At 43.3% G+C, this 7,598-nt stretch overlaps 1 pseudogene; it reads left to right on the top strand.

Annotated features, from left to right (window-relative positions):
- LOC123396835 overlaps positions 1-7,008 on the top strand; it is a 108,312-nt pseudogene extending 101,304 nt beyond the window's left edge.
- The last annotated feature ends 590 nt before the right edge of the window (positions 7,009-7,598 follow it).

Here is a 7,598-nt window from a genome sequence, read left to right on the forward strand (position 1 = left end):
CATTGACAAGATCGCGCATGCCTAGGACGTCGTAGTGTCGCGCACCAGGAAGCCAAAGACGGACCTCAACTTCCGGGATATCGAGACCTAGGCGGGCGTGGAGTTCTTCATGACACAGGGCATTCGAATGGAGGAGATAACAAAGAAGAAAACAAAGAAAAGGTAGGCCATTGTCATTGGTCCGGTAATAGAGACGAGGCGGTCCTGGTGAGGTTCGTGCAGGAGCGTCTTGAGTATGTTCAGGCCAAGCACGAGTACTTCTAGAAGTGCGATGTTGTGCACAAGAAGAAGGGGTTAACAAGGAGGACGGAGCCGACCCCTCGATAGTGATCCCCCTGAGCCCTCGGAAGAGGAAGAGGAGGAGTTCTTGAGGAGGGGGGCTTGGATGAGGACAAGGAGGAGTACTGGTTGCCCTCGGACGAAAACTAGTTTGAATTAGCTGTACTAGTTGTTTAATTTATGTTTTTAATTAGAATTGTGTTTCAAACGAAGTAGTAGTCTAAGTTTCTAGTTTTTACGTCACCACTTTGCATCATCTATTGGAGTGGCACTTTTACATCACCAGTATACATCATCTGTTGGAGTTGCCTCTTTTTTGAACATGTAAGATGCACTTTTTGGTGATATAAATTCTACATCTCCTAGTTTTACATCTCCAAATTTGCATCATCTATTGGAGATGCTCTTATAAACCAACACATGGCAAGTGAACAATTATGTAGCATGAAGTATACACTTGCAATAAGATTATGCCGGGTATACATATGAAATGACACATATAAACAAATCCAACCACAAGAGATGTGTGGACATTGCAAAAGCTTATATAAAAAGATTCAATATACCCAATAGCTCATAGTATTAAACATAGGGATTAAGGAGTGCTCACACCTACATGTCATAATAGGACACCGGTAGTAGAATAGTACATACGAGAACAAAAATTTAATGGGCACAAACTAATAATAAACATCAAATGAAGAACTAAAAGCTTGTGCATAGGAAACCCAATGTAACCTACATAGAACTACTTATCTTCCTTTGGCACTAAGACACCAAAAATCGAAAAGTGTTATGGAAGTACCAAGGACTAAAAACGCTCGTCTTATGTCTGATTGCCAGCTTGATCTGTGCTATCCTCCTCCTCATCAACATCCTCCTAAGACTCAATATCATCAATGGCGATGCTCTGAAGGAGAGAAAGAGGTGTTCTCATCACCCGCCTTGCCATCATAATTGAACTTGGACTTGAATTGGCAAAATGTATAGGATACAAAGTATGTCTAGAGGGGGTGATTAGACTACTTGACCAAATAAAAACTTATCCTTTTCCCAATTTTAGTTGTGGGCAAGTTTAGCAATTATTGTAATTCAAGCACACCCAACACATGCAAGTCTAAGAGTATACCAGCAGAAAGTAATGACATGCACACGTAAATAGAGGGTAGGGAAAGAAAGAACAAATGCAAAGGTTGATATGGCGATTTTTGGTGTGGTTCCGATAGGTGGTGCCATCGTGCATCCACGTTGATGGAGACTTCAACCCACGGAGGGTAACGGTCGCGCGAGTCCACGGACGGCTCAACCCTCTAAGGGTTCACGGATAAGAAACCTTTTCTATTCCATCTTGGCTTACATCCATGAAGGACTAGCCTCACTCAGGGTAGATCTTCACGAAGTAGGCGATATCCTTTCCCTTACAAACTTCTTGGTGCAACTCCACAACACGAAGTAGGAGGCTTCCAAGAGACACCTAACCAATCTAGGAGGCACCACTCTCCAAAAGGTAATATATGCGGTAGTATGATGAACTTCCTGCTCTTCTGCTTCAAAAGATAGTCTCCTCAACACTCAATCACTCTCTCATAGATTTGGCTTGGGTATAAGAGATTGATTGGGTGGAAAGCAACTTTGGGAGTGATACGTCTCCAACTATCTATAATTTTTTTATTGTTACATGCTGTTATATTATCATTCTTGAATGTTTTATGATCATTTTATAGCAACTTTATATCATTTTTTAGGACTAACCTATTGACATAGTTCCTAGTGCTTGTTGCTGTTTTTTTGCTGTAACTTTCCTTCACACAACATCCATATCAACGGATATTTTGTTGGACCATAAGGAAACTTGGGAGCCAAGAATGAGCAACAGACGAGGCCTAGGGGGGGCACTAGACACCAGGCATGCCCAGGGACCCTGGCACAGCGTGGTATCTCGTGGGGCGCTCAGGCACCTCCTCCACCGCCTGTGAGCTATATAAGTACCACAATATTCAGAAAACCCTAGGGGAGTGGACAAAAAATCATTTCAGTCACCGCAAGTTCCAGAAGCCATGAAATCCAATCTAGAGCCCGTTCCGGAGAGGAACACGATCACGGAGGGGTTCGCCATCCTCATTGGTACTCCTCTGATGATTCCTGAGTAGTTCATATCAGGCCTATGGATCCGTAGGTAGTAGCTAGATGGCTTTCTCTCTTGTTTTGTTTCTCAATACAATGCTCTCTTGGAGATCCATATGATGTAACTCTTTGTTTTGTGGTGTGTTTGTTGGTATCCAATGAATTGTGAGTTTAGGATCAGATCTATGAAAACATATTCATGCTTGATTATTATAACCTTGTATTTCTTCTTCGATATTTGGTTTTTGTGTTGCCAACTTGATCTTTTATCTTGCAATGGGAAGAGGTGCTTTGTGATGGGATCGATCTTGCGATGCTGAGTCTCAGTGACACAAAGAGACATGACACGCATGTATCGTTGTATCAAGGATAAAACGATGGGGTCTATTCCTACATGAATAGATCTTATCTACATCATGACATCATTCTAAAGGCATTAATCTGTTTCACCATGAACTCAATACACTAGATGCATGTTGGATAGTGGTCGATGTGTGGAGTAATAGAAGTAGATGCACGCAGAAGTCGGTATACTTATCTTGGACGTGATGCCTATATACATGATCATTGTCATGAATATCGATATAATTATTTGATCTTCTATCAATAGCCTAACAGTAATTTGTCTACCCACCGCTTTCTATTTTCTCGATAGAAGCCACTAGTGAAACCTATGGCCCCCGGGTCTACTTCACATCATCTATTTACAATCTCTACTTTGCTATTTTCATTTCTATTTTATTTACTTTGCTGCATTCTATTTTCTATCACTCTTATTTGCATCTATCAATCTATCCTTACTTTACCCATGAGTGATTGACAACCCCTCTATGCATTGGGTTGCGAGGATTTGCTACTTGTGTGTGCAGGTGTTCCTTACATAGTCTTGTGGATCTTCCTACTGGATTGATACCTTGGTTTCTTAACTGAGGAAAATACTTGATGGCATTGTGCTACATCACCCTTTAAGCTTGGATGGAAACAACACACCTACGAGGAACATCAACATTTCTGGCGCCGTTGTTGGGGAAGATCAAGTAAAGATCTATCAGGTTCCTACATGCAAATCTCATCTCCTTGCAATTACATTATCTGCCATTTGCCTCTCATTTTCCTCTCCCCCACTTCACAAAAAAATGCCTTTTAATTTGCCTTCTTTCGTTTGCCTTTTTCTTGCTTGCTTTCTTCTATTGCCTTCATGTCAACACTCAAAAAAAAAAAACAGGAAAAGTGAAGACATATGGATCGTCATCCACTTGTTAATCTTTTCAAAAGATCTAATTATCTTGAACCAATTTCTAGTGACTCAAGTGCTCTTGATTGTTTTTGTGAAGTTTTGCTTGAAAATCCCGAATCTGAATATTGTGATGAAGTGTTAAAAGAAGAAAGTGATTCATGATATCTCCTTGAATGAAAAGCATGATTGCAATGATGTTATTATAAATTCTTTTACACTCGATTGTGCTAATAATATGCAAAACTACAAGCTTGGGGATGACAATTTGTCATGTCCACTACTCATTGTAATGATCATGATTTGGGTGATGCTTCTTATGATCTTGAAATTTTATTTAATCCTCATAATGAATATGATATTGTTAATAATGTTTGCATTAGTATTGAAAGTGGGTTGGTAAGAGTGTCAACTTTAGGTAATAATGATCCCACTATTTTGGAGAATTATCTATCTCGTGAATTCTTCAATAAAAGTGGGTTTGGAGAGGCCATGACTTTAGTTAATGTAAATCCCACTACCTTGGAAGATTATAAGACTTTTATGCATGTGGATCATGAAGAGAATATTTTATGTGATAACTATATTGTTTAATTTGAATATGATCCTACATGTAATTATTATGAGAGAGGGAAATATGCTTATACAAATACTCATGTTACTAAATTATCTCTATTCATGCTGAGATTGCTATTGTTTCTTGCTTCTTCCATGCATATGTTAGATATTTCTTGTCTTGATAATTTGTTTGCTCATGAGATGCCTATGCATAGTAAGTATGTTAGACTTAAATGTGTTTATGCTACATGATTCTATCTTTGTGTTTCAACTACTATCTTTCATGTGAGGATCAATAAAATCTCAAGCATATCTTAATGTCTATAAAGAAAGAGCTTGTTGGGAGGCAACCCAATGAATAAAACTTATATTCACTTTTACTTTATGTTCTTGAGTGTTTGCAAAATTATGTTGTTGTTAAAATTGTGTTTTTTGTTTTATTTAGTGCTTGTACCAAGCAAAGCCTTTGGGATCATGCGGGGTATTAGTTGCTTTAATCCTACTATAAAACAGAAACTTTTGCATCCAATAGAAAATATCCTAAAAATCACAGAAATGTAAAAATTGTGTGAATGTTTTACACAAGATTGATATACAAATTCCCTACGTTGTCCTAGTTTTTCAGAATTTTGGAGTTACAGAAGTATGAGTAAATTTTGAATATTTACAAACTGTTGTGTTTTTAACAAATTCTATTTTCTTTGTGTTATGTGCTTATTTTAATGATTCTATGGTTTATATCGGGGGCCATAATCCATGGTAAAGTTAGAATATAGTAGTTATAATGCAAAAACAAAATTGGAATGGGTTTTCAACACTACCTATATGTGACAGCCCGATGCCGACGTTTCAGAAGATTCCCCCCTTCATTCTGTTTTCGTCGTGTGTCTATTTTATTTTGTCGCATCATCATCGCATCATGTGCATCATCAGCATTGCATCGGCATCTCCGTTGCCGCCAGCTTTCAAAACTTGCATCCGTTGTTAGTGCCGGTTCTCGTCGTTGTGCTATCTTGGTTTGGATTTCACCTAAAGCTTTTCCTATGGAGTGTTGTTATGGTGCTTGTCATTAATCCAAGTTCTCCATGTATCCTCTTGGTGTAAGAAATTGTTCATATCTTGTTTCTCCCAATCAATCCTTGTTCTGTTAGTGGTTGGTTGTCACTTCATTAGTTTGAAAGGTTTCCATAAGCCCACTACTGTCTTGTTCTTTTCATTGTTGTTTTTCCAACAACTCCGTTCAATTCTTCTTGCAAGGATGCTTGCCAAGTTCATTTGAGATAGTAGTTGTCATTCTTTTCTTCATTCTCTTCTTTCGTATGAGCTAGTTCCTATTCTATTGTTCCGGAGGCATTGTGATATTGCTCTTTTGGGTCAATCTTGTTGTTCTATCAAGATCATGGTGTTCCCTTGCTCTATTTAGTTGTTTGTTATGAATATTGTCTATTTCTTCCATCTTATCGAATTTGTTGTCCCATTTTCCTACCGAAGTGCTGCCGAAATTTTTCGTGAATTCTTGGTTCTTTCTCATATCATTCCTCATCGCTTTGCTGCATTCAAGGATCGTTGGTTTCACTCGTTTGTCAAAGAAGCAATTAATTTTTACCTCTTGCTTTCTCATCCTCTCCCCCTTTCATTCTTGGATCTCAGGGCGAGATCCTCTTGTAGTGTAGGAGAGTTGTGACAGCCCGATGCCGACGTTTCAGAAGATTCCCCCTTTATTCTGTTTTCGTCGTGTGTCTATTTTATTTTGTCGCATCATCATCGCATCATGTGCATCATCAGCATTGCATCGGCATCTCCGTTGCCGCCAGTTTTCAAAACATGCATCCGTTGTTACTTGCCGGTTCTCGTCGTTGTCCGTTCCGAACCCGTTCACACACGCACGCGCCCGCGGCATCGTCGTAACTTTGTTTTAAAAGTGTGCGTAAAAATTTCTTTGATTGGGTTGAGATTTGACGTGCGATCTTCATTAGATATAGCTAGGCCGCCTGTCGTATTTCGTCGCGATCGGAGTTCGTCTGGTAACCGAACGGTCGACCGTAGCGGCACCGTGGTCGGTCTATCGTCGGACGTCTTTCAGGGTTTTAAATCTCGTTCCCGGGCCGCCCGTTTTCCCTCTCGTCATAGCCCATCTACACAACCCTTTAGTGCCACCTAGCCACTTCCTCCGTTCGTGGTCGTCGGATCGCGATCGGACGGACGAGGTCCACCCCACCATAGACCAACCCTATATAAGCTCCACCCCATGGAGAGGTCTCTGTCACTTCACTAGGGTTCCCCCAAGTCATTTTTGCAGCCACCCCCTAGAAAACCCCACCTCCTAGCCCACACCCTTCAAATCCCGCAGCCCTAAGCTCCATAGCCTTTCTCAGCCTTCGGATCTGAGATCTAGGGCTCAGATTCGCCCAAATCCCCACTTACCAGACATGTCTACGGTCAAACCGTACACGTCCGGGTGTCCGCAGTGCCAGCGATCCATCCCGAGCAGCAGCCCGCAGCCGCAGCCCATGGCGCACGGTGCCCGAGGTCGCCACCTTGTCGGGCCTTCACCGCGCCTCCCCGTCGGAGTTCGCCGGCCGCCGCCGGAGCAACCTCGCCGGACTTCGAGGCGAGCCTCGCCCCGCGCTTGCCTCCTCTCCTCAACCTCTCCTGCCTTCCCTTCTTCTCCAGCTTCTCTTCCCCACGTTCATCTCTCTCGTCTCTCCCGTGCAGGTTGGCGCTGCCTTGGAGAGCCGCCACCGTCCCAAGCTACTTCGGCCGACGGGAACCGGCCGGAGCATGCCCCCGCCGCTCAGATTCGGCCGCCCTAGGAGTACCGGGCCTCAGCCTCGCCATGCCCGTCGCCGGCAACCGGCGCCGCCGGCAGCTCCAGGTCTGGGGACAAGGGGACGAGGAGAGGGACGAGAGCCTCCCCGTCTGGGCCTCCCCGTCTGGGCCTCCTCCCATGGGCCCCGCAGCAGCCCAGGTCGCCACCTCCTCGCCTGAGGCCCACCTCGCTCCCCGCGGCCCGGGTGGACGACCCCCCCCCCCCCAGCGGTGTGCCTCTCCAGCGCCGAGCTGGGTCGGCCTCCCTTCGAGTCCCAGTACCAGCTCCACGCGAGCTCCCCTGCACCACCAGGCCACCGAGGCCCACTCCACCAAACTTCCAACCGGCCCGAGGCTCCCCCAAGGTTAGCCGAGATCTATCCCTCGCCCCCAGCGAACCTTTTTGTTTTGCGCCCCTGTTAGGCCCATTTAGCTTAGTTTTTTTTTCTGAGAATATATTAATTTTCAGGAAAAAGGCGTATAATAAAACGCGCGTAACTTTTAAACCGCAAGTCGGATTACGATGAGTTGTATATGGTTTTGGTGTAGTTTTGCGCGTTCAATACGATTTCATAACTTGCATATTTGTTCGACG

Source organism: Hordeum vulgare, chromosome 5H, assembly GCF_904849725.1.
Source record: "Hordeum vulgare subsp. vulgare chromosome 5H, MorexV3_pseudomolecules_assembly, whole genome shotgun sequence".
In the NCBI taxonomy this organism is placed as follows: Eukaryota; Viridiplantae; Streptophyta; class Magnoliopsida; order Poales; family Poaceae; genus Hordeum; species Hordeum vulgare.